Source organism: Lathyrus oleraceus, chromosome 1 (assembly GCF_024323335.1).
Source record: "Lathyrus oleraceus cultivar Zhongwan6 chromosome 1, CAAS_Psat_ZW6_1.0, whole genome shotgun sequence".
Taxonomy (NCBI): Eukaryota; Viridiplantae; Streptophyta; class Magnoliopsida; order Fabales; family Fabaceae; genus Lathyrus; species Lathyrus oleraceus.
In genome coordinates this window covers 427,372,787-427,390,238 of record NC_066579.1, presented here as the reverse complement: position 1 = coordinate 427,390,238, position 17,452 = coordinate 427,372,787, and the positions used below count along the sequence as shown (strand labels likewise).

Genomic DNA, 17,452 nt, shown 5'->3' with positions numbered 1-17,452 from the left:
TTTATCTCAGGTATCTATTTGAAGCAAAAGTAAAAAAAGGGAAGAAAAGGAGGTGCAAAAAGAAGTTTCTGGAAACAAATAGCAAAAGCCAAGCCCAGCCCAAAGAAGGCACAGGCGTTGTGCCTGTGACGAGCGCCACAGAGGTTGTGACGAGCGTCACGCTATATGCACTTGTGTGACGAGCGTCACACATGGTGTGACGGACGTCACACCATTCCCCTATATTTGAGGCACAAGGAACGCTTCAGAGACGTTGAGAGAGAGTTGAGCCCTATTTCCACGTCCAACTATTCTGCACGTTGAAGACTTTTGACGCGGAAGCAGTTGCAGGAGGTGGCATATAAATATTAGCTTTTTGGAAAGCTCAGGGTTCCACGCTTTTTCCAGATTTTTGCCGTTTTCGCATTTTTTCTTTTTCCAGCAGCTTAGGCATATTTTTTTTACAGTATTACTTTGATAAATTTTTATATTGTTTTCCTTTTGCAATTCTATTTTCTTTTCCAACTCTTAATTAATTTTTCGCACAATAGTTTCTACACCGGAAACTATTGTGTACCTTTTACCGGATCTAACCTTACGTTAGAATCTAGTTTTTTTATTCCTTCATTTTATTTTTTCTGCCTGATTGAAGAACTCAAGAACAAATCCAACCGGTCTGTGCTGTTTACCTGTGATGAATCTGTTTATGCATGTTATTTATTTAAATCTGTTCAGCATGTCTGGCTGATTTATTTAGGTATCGGTATGTAAAGTAAACGGAATGAAGGAATCAAAACTAAGTTGGTTTAATTAAGTTTAAAATTAAAATCACTCTTTTTACGGTCTCAATTTACAGGTTTAATAACAAAGTTTTTGTACGAAAGTAAAAGACATAAAGAAGTTAAAATCAATAGAGCGAGAGTTTGAGGTTTTGACTGGACAGTGTAAATTGGACATTAATTCTAGATCAGGGCGAGAGCAATTTTTAGAGTTAATTAAATTCTAACCTTTTTCAAAAAGTATTTTTAAAGATTGAATGTGAGGGCGAGAGTTAAGCATTTGAGTTTAATCATATAACCTAAGTCAACAGAGCGAGAGTTTGAGATAAGGGTGTTTAAACGATTAGTGTTTTCTTAAAAAGAGTTTCTACGGATTCTACTGTTTTCAAAAAGTGGTTTTTGACTTAACTATAAGTGACAACTACGTTAATATAAAATCATAGTTTATTCAACAGAGAGAGAGTTTGAGATAAAACTTTTAACCAATAGCGTCAACTGAAAAGATTTACTTTAAAACCAAGAAACCAATAAAGAATTGATTCCCTAATTACGACGAATTACATACCGATATCCGCTTATTAGATATTTATTTTAGATCTTATTTTAGTTTTAACGTTTCCCCCAAACAATCAAAATATCATCTGCCTTAGCTTTACGAAGTAACCTTAGATAACGGTATATCGATTCATAAGTCCCTGTGGGATCGATATCTTTTAAAACTACGCGATAGAACTGTGCACTTGCAGTTTGTACCCCAATTCGACTCATAAAGTCGAGCGATCAAGTTTTTGGCGCCGTTGCCGGGGACTTTTATTTAGTTGATATCGTAACTCTCCTGTTACGCTGTAGAGACTAAGGCTTTTCTTTTTCTTTTCTTTCTTTCGTTGATTTGTATGCCACGCACTCGCTCTCAAGGCGAACCGCTCTACTTACGAATCAACGATATCGAACTATATCTCCGAGTCTTACGACGAATTCGGGAATATCGTGCTGCAAACAATCTCCCTCCTGTAGAACTTCCTGATTTCAAAAATATTTTCCCTTCGATACCCGAGATGGCAGAACCAGCTCGTGCTCTTAGAGATTACGCTGCTCCATCGCAAGATGAACCGCATTCAAGTATTGCTCCACCCGCAATCGAAGCAAACAACTTTGAACTCAAACCTTCACTGTTGCAGGCAGTGCAACAGAACCAATTCTCTGGGAATCCTACCGAGGATCCTAACCTTCATTTATCCGTATTTGTCCAATACGCTGATACTGTTAAAGCTAATGGTGTCACTTCAGAGGCAATTCGACTTCGTCTTTTTCCTTTCTCACTAAGAGATAGCGCTAGAAGATGGCTTCAATCTCTTCCTTCCAACTCAGTCACCACATGGAACGAGTTGAAGAAAGTTTTTCTTGCTCGATATTTTCCGCCAAGCAAAACAGCTATGTTAAGAGCCCAAATAAATGTATTTAAACAGAAAGATAACGAGTCTCTTTTCGAAGCATGGGAAAGATACAAAGACATGATGAGACTTTGTCCACACCATGGTTTAGAAGACTGGTTAGTAATTCATACATTCTATAATGGTCTCCTGTACAACACGAGGTTAACAATAGATGCCGCCGCAGGTGGTACGCTAATGAACAAATCTTATGCAGTCGCTTACCAACTTATCGAAAGCATGGCTCAAAACCACTATCAGTGGGGAACCGAACGAACAATGGTGGAAAAACCTCAAACGAAAACTGGCATGTACGAGATAAGTAACCTTGATCATGTTAATGCAAAAGTGGATGCTCTGGTCCAGAAAATTTAAAGTTTAAATGTATCACCTCCAGCCACAGTAGTTGCCATAACTCAGAATTGCGAAGTCTGTGGAATCCAAGGTCACACTCCTGCAGATTGTCAACTCCTAACAGGAATCCAAGCGGAGCAAGTAAACTATGCTCAAGGAAGCCCTTATTCGCATACCTATAACTCAAACTGGAAGAATCATCCAAATTTTTCATATAAGAGTAATAATGCTCTATACGCACCTGGACAATCTCCAAATCAAGCCCCAGCTATACCTCCGGGATATCAGAAGCCGACCCCATCTACATCTAACAATAACGCCCCTAGGAAATCCAACTTGGAAATCATGATGGAGAACTTTATAGCTTCTCAATAGCAAACCAATAAAGATTTCTTAAACCAGAATGTACACACTGGCGAACAAATTAAACAACTAGCAAGTAAAGTAGATGCCCTGGCTACCCATAACAAAATGCTGGAAACGCAAATATCACAAGTAGCTCAACAACAAGCGCCTACTACTGCCCCAACTGGTACATTTCCTGGCCAACCCCAACCTAACCCAAGAAGCCACGCTCATGCAATTATACTGAGAAGTGGAACGGAAGTGGAAGGACCGTCTGACCCAAGGATAGAAAACCAAAACTCTGAAAGGTCAACTGAGGAAAGTGGACCTAAGGAAAAGGCAAAGAGTAATAAGGAAACCGTAGAAAAGAAGGAACCTTATGTACCTCCACCACCTTATAAACCACCTATCCCTTACCCTCAAAGGCTTGTTAAAACCAAAGATGCGGGCCAATTTAAAAAATTTGTCGACCTACTAAAACAATTAAACGTCACTATTCCGTTTACAGAAGCTATTACGCAGATGCCCTCATATGCCAAGTTTTTAAAAGAAATTCTTTCTAATAAAAGGAAACTTGAAGATAGCGAAACCGTTACACTTACTGCTGAATGTAGCGCTATAATACAGAATATGCCTCCTAAACTTAAAGACCCAGGTAGTTTCTCTATACCCTGTCACATAGGAAAATTTGTCATTGACAAAGCCTTATGCGATTTAGGAGCCGGTATTAGTGTTATGCCTTTATCCATATGCAAGAGACTTGAAATGGGAGAATTAAGACCAACTAAAATGTCTGTGCAACTAGCAGATCGTTCCGTAAAATATCCTGTAGGAATTCTTGAAAACGTTCCAGTGCGCATAGGTCAATTCTACATTCCAACTGATTTTATAATTATGGATATTAGAGAAGATGAAGTTACACCCATTATACTGGGAAGACCGTTCTTAGCAACCGTCGGTGCAATCATAGACGTAAAACGAGGACGACTCACTTTCGAAGTAGGAGAAGAGAAAATTGAGTTCATCCTTTCCCAATTTTTGAAAGCACCTGCAATAGAAGATACATGTTACTTCATGGATATCATCGATGAATGCATAAAAGAAACGGAGTTAGAAAAAGACAAATCATCTGACTACCTTGTAGAAGACAAACTTAACCAATGTTTAGCAATAACACCGGACCCTATGCAATGCCTCAAGAAACCAACCTTAGACCTGAAAACACTTCCCAAGAATCTGAGATATGAATTCCTAGACTTAGAGCTTGAACGACCAGTGATAGTTAATGCTGACCTAGGAACACTCGAAACAGAAAAACTCCTGCATATCTTAAGAAAATATCCAACCGCACTAGGTTACAACATCACCGATCTTAAAGGAATAAGTCCTTCTATTTGTATGCACCGCATCATGTTAGAAGAAGACTGTAAAACTTCTAGGGAACACCAAAGAAGACTAAACCCGATCCTAAGTGAGGTAGTGAAGAAGGAAATAACCAAGTTATTAGAGGCAGGTATCATATATCCTATATTTGATAGCAAATGGGTTAGTCCTGTACACGTAGTACCAAAGAAAGGAGGCATAACAGTCATTGAAAATGAAAAAGGAGAAACTATAACCAAACGAATCGAATCGGGATGGAGAATGTGCATTGACTATAGGAAACTAAACAAAGCAACCCGAAAAGATCATTTCCCTTTACCATTCATTGACCAAATGTTAGAACGATTAGCAAAACATTCACATTTCTGCTATCTAGACGGTTACTCAGGTTTCTTTCAAATACCAATTCACCCTGATGACCAAGAAAAGACAACATTCACGTGCCCTTTTGGTACCTTCGCTTATAGACGAATGTTGTTTGGCTTGTGTAATGCTCCTGCAACTTTCCAAAGATGCATGATGGCAATATTCGTCGATTTTCTAGAAAACATCATGGAAGTATTTATGGATGACTTTTCCGTATGCGGACAAAGCTTTGAAGAATGTCTTGAAAACCTAGAGAAAGTTCTAGAGCGATGTGTAAAAGTAAACCTAGTACTTAATTGGGAAAAATGCCACTTTATGGTACAAGAAGGAATTGTTTTAGGACACATCATCTCAAATAGAGGAATTGAAGTAGACAAGGCCAAAATAGAGGTAATCGAAAACCTTCAACCTCCGAAGACTGTGAGAGAAGTACGAAGCTTCTTAGGACATGCCGGTTTTTACCGACGATTCATTAAAGACTTCTCTAAAATAACTAAACCATTGACCGGATTATTGATGAAAGATGCTGAATTCATATTCGACAATAAATGTTTAGAAGCATTTCAAACGCTTAAACAAGCACTGATCTCCGCACCCATAATGCAGACACCAGATTGGAATGAACCATTCGAAATAATGTGTGATGCCAGCGATTACGCTGTAGGTGCTGTTTTAGGACAACGAAAAGATAAAAAGCTTCATGTTATATATTACGCAAGTAGAACTCTAGATGAAGCACAAATGAATTACGCCACAACAGAGAAAGAACTTCTAGCAGTAGTGTTTGCGCTAGATAAATTTCGTTCTTACTTAGTCGGAGCCAAAATAATCATCTACACTGACCACACTGCTATCAAATACCTCTTAACTAAAAAGGATGCAAAACCTAGACTCCTAAGGTGGATCCTGTTACTACAAGAGTTCAATTTGGAAATCAAGGACAAGAAAGGAACTGAAAACGTAGTAGCAGATCACCTCTCTAGACTTGAGAACCTTGAACCGGAAAGAACAGCAATTAACGATGATTTATCGTACGATAAGCTTATAGCTACTTTAGAAGAAAATAACGCTGATAAACAGGTAGAAACTACCTTAGCAATATCTGCTACACCGTGGTACGCTGACCTCGTCAATTATTTAGCTGCCGGAATAGTTCCATCTACCTTATCGTACCAACAGAAGAAACGATTCTTCTATGATATAAAACATTATTACTGGGATGACCCCTTACTTTTTAAAAGAGGTCCCGATGGTATTTTCCGTCGGTGTATACCCGAAGAAGAGGTAGAAAGTATAATCCAACATTGTCACTCCGCTCCTTATGGTGGACACGCAAGTACATCCAAGACCTGCTCTAAAATCCTACAAGCCGGTTTTTATTGGCCAAGTATATGGAAGGATGTACATGCAACTATTAAGAAATGTGACAGATGTCAACGCACAGGAAACATATCTAGACGTGACGAGATGCCACAAAAGGGCGTTTTGGAAGTCGAGATTTTCGACGTGTGGGGAATAGACTTCATGGGACCTTTTCCATCCTCTTTCGGCAACAAATACATACTCGTGGCAGTTGACTACGTATCAAAATGGATTGAAGCTATAGCTTCTCCAACAAACGACACACGAGTAGTAACTAGACTCTTTAAGAATATAATATTTTCAAGGTTTGGTGTCCCAAGAATAGTTGTCAGTGATGGTGGATCGCATTTCATATCCAAAGTACTCGAAAAACTACTGCTTAAGTATGGCGTAAGACATAGAATAGCGACACCTTACCACCCTCAAGCCAGTGGGCAAGTGGAAGTATCTAACAGAGAGATCAAACAGATACTAGAAAAAACAGTCGCCACTTCAAGGGAAGACTGGTCATTGAAATTACCAGAAGCTTTATGGGCATACCGAACTGCTTACAAAACACCCATAGGAACAACCCCATTTAAGCTAATTTATGGAAAATCTTGTCACCTCCCGGTAGAATTAGAACATAAAGCCTATTGGGCTATTAAAAATCTAAATTTAAACTATAAAGCCGCCGGCGAAAAGAGAATCCTTGATATAAGCGAATTAGAGGAACTCAGAAGAGACGCTTACGAAAATGCCAGAATCTACAAAGAAAGAACAAAACAATGGCATGACAAGCGCATATCAAGGAAAATCTTCAAACAAGGCGATACAGTCCTTTTATTTAACTCCAGACTAAAGTTATTTCCGGGAAAACTACGATCTAGATGGTCAGGTCCTTTTCAAATCACTAATGTTTTTCCCAGTGGAGCAGTAGAAATTAAAGGTAAATCTATGGAACCATTTACCGTAAACGGGCAACGTCTAAAACATTATCACTATGCAGAAAACAATGAAGATTCGCAAGTCTTGCACTTAGACGAAATGCCTCCAGAAATCATAGATTATAATTGATTGTTTTTATGTCGAGCTTGCGACATTAAACAAAGCGCTTAGTGGGAGACAACCCACAAATTATTTTATTATTCTATTATTATTATTTTTTTATTTCTTCCTTAATTATTCTTTTAATTTCTGTTTAGTATTCATTCTTAATTTATTTTAATTTATTTAAAACTTTTCTCTTCTTTCGGCATTTGGCCAAATCCTGACTAAAACTATTGTTTTTCTTTTCTCTAGCTAACACTAACCTGATGGGACATATTGATCGTATGGGTATCAAATTCAGAGGAACAGCTCAGAAACAAAAGTTTGAGGAACTAGCCACGAGAGAGATGCTACCTAGCCTGTATGCTGATGACTGGGCAATGACTGCCCTTGGACTAAGACAAAGTGTCCTGTATTTGCTGAATCAGATAGGGTGGGAAACCGCTCCTATCCGTAGACAGTTTGTCACTTACCGGAGACTGACTCTAGAATTCCTTAGTTCTCTGATCTATCTACCCAGCCATGGAAAAGGAATAAGCAGAGGTTTTATACAGTTCAGAATGTTTAACATGGAGTACCAATTTAATATTCAAGATTTTACCAACCTTTTAGGCTTCCCTACATCCTTTGACACATTCACAGTGAGCCAAGAGGAACTTTTCGAATATAGAGAACTTGAACACTTTTGGGGTAACTTGACTGGAAATGACGATCCCGAGGAACATGAGTTTCTCTCTGGAAACATACATAACCCGGCCTTTCGCTATTTCCATAAGATCCTGACCCACACCTTATTTGGGAAGAAGCCAAACAGTACCACAGTTTCACGTGATGAACTCTTCATCATATTTTGTGCTTCCCAGAACCGTCCAGTAAACAGTGCCACTTTTATGTTAGCAAATTTGGACCACCTTATCCAAGATGAGCGAGCACCAATCCGAATAGGCGGTTTGATAACTATGATAGGTAATGCTATTGGATTACGTCAGCCTATACTTGACTTAAGCCCTTTTTGTGGCATTACTACTATGAGTATACCCTTCCTCTTCAACACTTTGTTTATAGCAAACCTAGGGTCTGATGAGTTCGAGCTTATTATTGATAACCAAGTTCTTTGCCTATTCACCATGCCCGATCCTAGGACTAGTGTTCACAACCGCAACAACTGGCTCTACAATCTGAACGAAACCCCCTCTCCTGCTAGATCCACTGAATCCATCCAGGACTATGAGATTTGTGATGACTATGAGACTTATGATGACCAGATTCCTTATGCTGAATCAGATCCTCAGACGCCATCTGGGTATCATGATATTGATCCTCCTCCTCAACCTGCTCAGACCGAAGAATCGGCAATACCCGACCTTAGACATCATATGTCCGGAACTGATTATAACACTGCCATGGAAGCTTTGATGTCAGAACAAGATGCCCTCAGAGAAGAGTTCACTAGCTTGAGGCACGAATTTCTGGGATACATGAACAGTATGACAAACCAGTTTCACGAGTTGCTATACCGTGTTAACTCCTTTGCTCCTCCGGCCAGAGATCGCGCAGATGGATAGAATTTATTTGTTTTTCTTAGTTATTTAGTCTTAAGCTAGATTAATTCGTTAATGTTATTTCAAATTATATTCGTATTTGTTTCTCTTTCGCACTTTTTGTTTTTCTCCTTGTTACATTATGATTATTTTATTGAAGCTATTTATTCATTTTATTATGTAATATCTATTATGCTCTCTACTGTTGCTGCCTACATGACTTATTAAAGAACAATATATATATGCATCATTGTGCAAAGTAGAATGACGTGCAGGAAAATTAAATAGCAAAATAAAATAATCAAAACCAAAAGCAAAACAAAATAATCAAAATAAATATATTACCAACGTAACTATGAAGAACGCTAGCTGAAGCCTTGCCAAAAAGACTGTGTGACGAGCGTCACACAATCTATGACGAACGGCACGCCAAGTACTTGTGACGCCCGTCATGCATCTGTAACGAGCGTAACACCCTCCAGACTAGGTGAACGTTACAATGCCGTTGGAGACGAACGTTACACCCTTCAACTTTTTATCTTCCCCATTTATTCACATTTACCCACATTTATTTACTTTTCAACCACCTCCTTTCCAATTTCCAAATTTCTTTCCTATAAATACCCATCAAACCTCCCTTCATTCACCACAAACCATTCTCTAATATCAAATACATTTCTTTTCTTTCCAAATTACTCCTTCAAATTCATTCATCACTATGGCGGAAAACCAGAATTTCGGAAATATCATCTTCCGATCCGAAGATGAAAATTATCAAAGGGAGCAATTTGAGCGTTTCCAACAGCGAGGCGTCGTCTCCACCAGGTATCCCGATTTAACTTGTTTACAACAATTAGGATTACTCCAAGGTATCGAGTGGATGCTCCACCTTGCCGACTTAACCTTCCTTTGCACTCATAATCAACCCACCTACCCCTCCCTAACCTTAGAATTCTTAAGTTCATACGAATACACAACTCCCGCCGGTGAAGACGAATTTTTAACCGGTACCGCAACCTTCCGTATGTTCAACACCGAGTACTCCTTAACCCAAAACCAATTGAGTACCATGCTACAATTTCCCATAGAAGGTCAGGTACACCCCAGAATACCTCCAAACTCAAACTGGAACACAGTTGCCGTTTTCGATCTTTTCAAGCGAATTTCCGGTATTGATGCCAACAACTGGGAAGAGCTCCTTCTTTCCCACATACATAACCCAACTATCCGGTACTTTATCCGCATCTTGCAAAACACCGTTTTTGGAAGACCGAACAACAGCAAGGTCAACTCAAAGGAGTTATTCTTCCTCCATTGCGTCTTCGAACCGAATACTAAGGTAAACGCCGCCTCCTTTCTATTTCATCATATCCGCACCTTATGTGCTAGAGATCGGCAACCTTTTATAATTGGTGGATTAATCACCACCATAGCACTTGTCTTAAACCTAGGGGACCGCCTCCAAACTTTAGAATCTTTACCTCCCCTATTTATGGATATAGGCTACTGTCGGTCCAGCCGCCTAATAAAGAACCGAATAGGCGGAAAATATTACCTTATGGTGAATAACCAGGCCGTCCCAAGCGTTGTTCTCCCCAACATTTCCCTAACCGATGTCACCAATCCCAACCGCCACCTCTATGATCTGAATGCTCCCGAAGCTACCGAGCCTTCGCATACAAACCCGTCTGCAGACGAGTTCGAAGAAATGGAGCAAGGTGATAACGCTCCTGCACAACAATCAGTTCCGCTCAACCCTTCTGATACTGCAGCTGGCCCATCCTCCCGACGTCGTCGACGAAGAAGGCCTGCAACCAACGACGACATCATGGATGCTATTGATGGTATGCAAGCACAGAATGTCGAGATGATGCAAATGATGCGTCAAATGCAACAACAGCAGGAAGAGAGGAATAACATAACCAATCAGCGGTTCACTGAGTTGTTTAGCAGGTTCGACAATTTAGACTTACGTCAGCGATCACCAGGCCCAAGAACAAGAGGCGGAAGACAACCTTAACTTTCCTTTTTCCTTTCTCTTTCATATTCCATTTCGTTTCCTTAAAACATTGGGGACAATGTTTAATTTAAGTATGGGGGGGAAAACCATGTTCTTTCTATCCTCCATTTTCCTTTTCAAGTATGTACTTTTCCTTTCATTGTTATTTTCCTTTCTTATATAAAATATATATATATATATATATATATATATATATATATATATATATATATATATATATATATATATATATATATATATATATATATATATATATATATATATATATATATATATATATATATATATATATATATATATATATATATATATATATAATAATATAGATTTATTTTAAGTTAAGTCCCTAGCGTGAAAAAAAAACTTTCTATTATCTATTTCCCCTCAAATTTTCATGAGCCATAACAGAAATTCAACACACCCGATAAGTATAAAGGTTGCTTATTTTATAAAACTTGAGTGAAATCAAAAACAAAAATTATTACCATAACAACGCTCTGAGAACCTCAACACGTTAGATCAGGATAAGCACCTATTATATCAAGTCCATGGACTTTTAACCTTATAGTAACCCCAAGTAGTTTATACGAGAAGTCAACACCATCTTAATAGCAAACTACGTGGAGAGCCGATGAATATAAGTGAATGATTCCCAAAGTAACATAAAAAAATATATATCAGGAAATGCACTAATTAAGTTAGGTGATCCTTACCAGATCATTTAATCTAAAGGTTGCAGATCATACAAAAGCATAATACGAGAGATCCATTATGAGTTGGTTCAGTAGGTATCTGGTACTGAACTTGGTAGGGCGGACTACGGTCCGATCCCCCGCAATTTGCAATGGACTGAATAACGAAGTTATCCGACTTATGTACCAGAACTTCTAGCTAAAAGGGGATCAGAATCACTAACCGGTTACTCCACTATGTGCGCGAAAAGAAAAAGGGCTTAATGTGATTTCGCTAGAATGAAAACGGGTGAAATAAAGTAAAGGAACTAGGACAGCTATAAGGGCATTACTTGAACTGGTTTGCATGAGGTGAGGTTATCTGAGGTTGTGGCGGTGGTTGTCAATGTCAAGATTAAACTCAAGTCACTTCTAAACAAAGTTTACATGCAACCTAATACAAATTGATGCGTGTTTTGAAATTTCATCTGGCTAAAATTTTTAAGTTCTATACCGTATTTTGCTTGAGGACAAGCAAAGATCTAAGTATGGGGGAGTTTGATAACATGAAATTATATCACATTTTAGGACTTAACTCAATTAAATTATATTATTATTTACTTTAATTTATTTCATTTTATCAAATATTACGCGGTATTTCCTTTCTATTTATCTCAGGTATCTATTTGAAGCAAAAGTAAAAAAAGGGAAGAAAAGGAGGTGCAAAAAGAAGTTTCTGGAAACAAATAGCAAAAGCCAAGCCCAGCCCAAAAAAGGCACAGGCGTTGTGCCTGTGACGAGCGCCACAGAGGTTGTGACGAGCGTCACGCTATATGCACTTGTGTGACGAGCGTCACACATGGTGTGACGGACGTCACACCATTCCCCTATATTTGAGGCACAAGGAACGCTTCAGAGACGTTGAGAGAGAGTTGAGCCCTATTTCCACGCCCAACTATTCTGCACGTTGAAGACTTTTGACGCGGAAGCAGTTGCAGGAGGTGGCATATAAATAGTAGCTTTTTGGAAAGCTCAGGGTTCCACGCTTTTTCCAAATTTTTGCCGTTTTCGCATTTTTTCTTTTTCCAGCAGCTTAGGCATATTTTTTTTACAGTATTACTTTGACAAATTTTTATATTGTTTTCCTTTTGCAATTCTATTTTCTTTTCCAGCTCTTAATTAATTTTTCGCACAATAGTTTCTACACCGGAAACTATTGTGTACCTTTTACCGGATTTAACCTTACGTTAGAATCTAGTTTTTTTATTCCTTCGTTTTATTTTTCTGCCTGATTGAAGAACTCGAGAACAAATCCAACCGGTCTGTGGTGGAGTGTTCAAGACTGCTATTTAATTATTCAGGTTCTTTATTTATTTGTTGAATTTATATATGCTTGTTTTTATTATTAATTTTTGCTGCTTGCCTGTGATGAATCTGTTTATGCATGTTATTTATTTAAGTTTGTTCAGCATGTCTGGCTGATTTATTTAGGTATCGGTATGTAAAGTAAGCGGAATGAAGGAATCAAAACTAAGTTGGTTTAATTAAGTTTAAAATTAAAATCACTCTTTTTACGGTCTCAATTTACAGGTTTAATAACAAAGTTTTTGTACGAAAGTAAAAGACATAAAGAAGTTAAAATCAATAGAGCGAGAGTTTGAGGTTTTGACTGGACAGTGTAAATTGGACATTAATTCTAGATCAGGGCGAGAGCAATTTTTAGAGTTAATTAAATTCTAACCTTTTTCAAAAAGTATTTTTAAAGATTGAATGTGAGGGCGAGAGTTAAGCATTTGAGTTTAATCATATAACCTAAGTCAACAGAGCGAGAGTTTGAGATAAGGGTGTTTAAACGATTAGTGTTTTCTTAAAAAGAGTTTCTACGGATTCTACTGTTTTCAAAAAGTGGTTTTTGACTTAACTATAAGTGACAGCTACGTTAATATAAAATCATAGTTTATTCAACAGAGCGAGAGTTTGAGATAAAACTTTTAACCAATAGCGTCAACTGAAAAGATTTACTTTAAAACCAAGAAACCAATAAAGAATTGATTCCCTAATTACGACGAATTACATACCGATATCCGCTTATTAGATATTTATTTTAGATCTTATTTTAGTTTTAACGTTTCCCCCAAACAATCAAAATATCATCTGCCTTAGCTTTACGAAGTAACCTTAGATAACGGTATATCGATTCATAAGTCCCTGTGGGATCGATATCTTTTAAAACTACGCGATAGAACTGTGCACTTGCAGTTTGTACCCCAATTCGACTCATAAAGTCGAGCGATCATATCCATGTCAACTCCGTTGATAAAGGTGTATGGCATGCCATTAACAATGGTCCTAACGAAATTACAATGACCAATGGTGAAATTATGGTCACATGATTGGAAGGCACAAAATATTCTCATATATGTATTAGGTGTTGATGATTATTAATGTGTTTACCATTACGAAACTGCCAAAGCTATGTGGGACGCCTTAGAAATTGCTCATGAAGGAACTAATGAGATCAAACAAGCTAGAGTCAACATATTGAATCAAGAGTTTGAACTCGTTCTTATGAAGCATGGTGAAACCATTTACGACATGCAAAAGAGATTCACACATCTTATTAACTGGTTGAATGCTCTAGGTAGGCATATTTCCAATGATATTGCTACTAATAAGGTTTTGATACATCATAATAGGGAATAGAAACCCAAGGTCACCGTAATCAAAGATACGAATGATCTTAAAGTAATTGATCCCACTACTTTTTTTGATAAATTGGAGGAACATGAGCAAGAATTCACTTGCTTGAAAAAACATGAAAAAAAGTATGAAAAGAAGATGAAGAAAGAGAAAGTTAAATACAAGATGGAAAAGAAGAAGTTTATTGCTCTAAAGACTTCAAGATCAAAGTCCTCAAATAATGAGCAAAGTGATTGTGAAGAGAGGGATAACGAGAATTCCGATGATGATAATTTTGGATTATTTGTTAAGAAATACCAAAGGTATATAAGGAAGAATATAGTCAAGTACTCCGAAAGGAACTTAGCCAAATTTAGAAAGGAATCCAAGTCCTCAAAAGATGATGAGAATATGAAAGGTAAATTTAGAAGCTCTTGTTATAATTATGGTGAAGTTGGTCATTATAGACTGGAATGTGTCATGATTAATCAAGATACAGAGAAAGAGCATCACAAGAAATCTAGCAAGTCTAGAAGAGCCTATGTTGCTTGTGAGAGTGCAAGTGATTCCTCAAGCGATGAAAGCTCTACTGCAAGCATATAATTGGCCCAAATTTATCTTATGGAAATGGAAGGAAGAATAAAAATGTAAGTCCATCTAAACTTGAGCTTACTAGTGATTTATATTATTCTCAATTACAAGATGCTTTTGATAATCTTCATAGAGAATCATTGAATGCTTTTAAGAAATTAGCTTCACATGAAAATATATTTTTATAATTAGAATCTAAGGTCTTAGAATTGAAAAAGAAAATGGAAGAAATTAAGCTATATATGCTAGATATTCAAAATGACAAGATTGAGGATGAAAAACCTTCTAGGTTTGGTTGTGAGTCTTATCTTGATTGGCAAGAAGAAATAAATGTTATTCAAGTCAAATTAGACAATGTCTTACAACGAAAGATTGCAGTTGTTATTGATCTATCTAAGTTTGAAAGGTCTTTGAACCATTCACATAAAAAGCATAAAAATTTCAAAAAGGATTCAAATGGAAAAAGCATATCTCATCATAACCTATATTATCATTATTGTTGCAAGAAGGGTCATACTATTGAAAAGTGTAAATTTAGGGAAAAAATTATTCCTAAAGGAGCTTCCCAATGGTTGCTCAAATGTAACCTTGATTTCAGTCACTTCCAAGGACCTAATTAAAATTGGGTCATATTTCCCTTATTTAATTCTACAGGTTGAATGTCTTGATTCTACGGAAAGATGTGGTATCTTGATAGTGGATGCTCAAGACATATGATAGGTGACATATCTCTATTCATTGACTTTGTGCCAAAGAAAAAGGGATTCGTCACTTATAGAGATAACAACAAAGGAGATATACTTGGAAAAGGTAGTGTAGGTAATCCCTCATCTACTACTATCTCAGATGTTATGTTAGTTGATGGTCTTAAGCATAACCTTCTTAGTATTAGTCAACTTTGTGATAAGGGATTTAAAGTTACTTTTACAAACAATTGTTTCTTATTTGAACATAATGAGAAGAATGATTGTATGTTTGAAGGCTTGAGGGTTAATAACACTTATATGCTTAACTTAGATGATGTATCCCTGGTTGGAACTAAGTGTCTTGCTACCATGAGTGAAAACTCTTGGTTATGGCATAGACTCCTAGCTCATATCAACTTTGATTTACTAAACAAATTAACCTCAAAATATTTAGTAATCGGTCTACCAAAAATTAGGTTCACGAAATACTACCTTTGTGAAGCGTGTCAAATGGGAAAGCAAACAATAGTCTATTTTAAATCTAAAAATATAGTTTCAACCTCAAGACTGCTTGAGCTTCTTCATATGGACCTCTTTGGTCCCTCAAGGACCAAAAGCATAGGTGGTAACTATTATGGCTTTGTGATTGTTGATGATTACTCTAGATTTTGTTGGTTTATGTTATCACTTCGGATGGAATCAATTTCCAAGTTCATCTTATTTTGGAACAATCTTGCAAATCACAAAATGAGATTGTGGAGCGCAAAAGCAGTATTTTATAGGAGTTGGCGAGGACTATGCTTAATGAAGGTAATCTACCAAAGTATTTTTGGGATGATGCCATTAACACGACGTATTATGTCTTGAATAGGATTCTGATACGTCCTATTTTAGACAAAACTCCCTATGAACTCCTTAGGGGTAGAAAACCTAGTGTTTCTCATCTTCACGTTTTTGGATATAAATGTTTCATTTTGAACAATGGAAAGGATAATCTTGGCAAGTTCGATGCGAAAGCCAAATAGGGTATATTTCTCGAATACTCACAATCTAGTAAAGCGTATAGGGTTTATAACAAGAGGCTGCTTATTATTGAAGAGTCGGTTCACGTTACTTTTGATGAGTCTTTTCTGATTTTTTTGGGAAAGGTGTTTATTTTCATGATGTAGGTGTATCTTCAGAAGATATTCTCAAGGAACTCGGTGATGGAATTGATCAACCTAAAGCGGTGGAAAATGATGATTGTAAAGAGAAAAAGGTTAAAAGTCCAGCTGCAATGGATGAACTTCCTTTGAATTAGAGAACATCCAAAGATCATCATATTGACAACATACTTGGAGACATCATCAAAGGCGTGACAACATGCTCCAATATAAGTAACTTTTGTTATCAATTTGCGTTTGTTTCACAAGTTGAACCTAAATATGTTAAAGATGCATCACTTGATGAGCATTGGCTTATGGCCATTTAAGATGAACTAAACCAATTTAAAAGGAATGGCATTTGTGACCTTATCCCTTGTCCAAAACATCAGTAATTGGAATAAGATTGGTTTTTAGAAATAAGCTTGATGCAAATGGAGTGATAACCCAGAACAAAGCCCTACTAGTGGCTCAAGGTTATAACTATGAGGAGGGTATTGACTATGAGGAGACTTATGCTCCGACCACCCGCCTTGAGGCTATACGCCTTCTACTAGTTTGTGCTTGCTCTAAGAATTTCAAGCTATTTCAAATGGACATGAAAAGTGTGTTTCTTAATGGTTATATTAATGAATAAGTGTATGTAGCTCAACCTCCCGGTTTTGAAAATCACGAGTATCCTAATCATATTTTTAAATTAAAAAGCATCGTGTATGGTCTCAAACAAGCACATAGGGTTTTGTATGAGCAACTTAGTAAGTTTTTTATAAATCAAGGGTACTCAAGGGGGAAGGTAGATACTACTATTTTTATTAAGCATCGTGGAAATGATACTCATATTGTTCAAGTTTATGTCGATGATATCAGTTTGGGATCAACTAATATGCAACTTGTCAAAGATTTTTCTAAGCTTATATAGGGTGAGTTTGAGATGAGCCTCGTGGGGGAGTTGAATTAATTTCTAGGTCTTCAAATCAATCAACTCAATGAAGTCACATTCTTTTATCAAACCAAATATTGCAATGACTTGCTAAAGAGATTTGGCATGGAAGATGCCAAATTGATTGTCACTCCGATGCCTACAAATGGTAGCTT

The 17,452-nt window shown here is 37.2% G+C and overlaps 1 non-coding gene across 1 annotated transcript; it reads right to left on the bottom strand.

Moving 5' to 3' along the window:
• Positions 1-2,191: 2,191 nt before the first annotated feature.
• Positions 2,192-2,298, bottom strand: LOC127116293 (small nucleolar RNA R71). The gene has a single exon (XR_007801249.1). It is a non-coding gene; the product is annotated as a small nucleolar RNA R71 (small nucleolar RNA).
• Between the last annotated feature and the right edge of the window lie 15,154 nt (positions 2,299-17,452).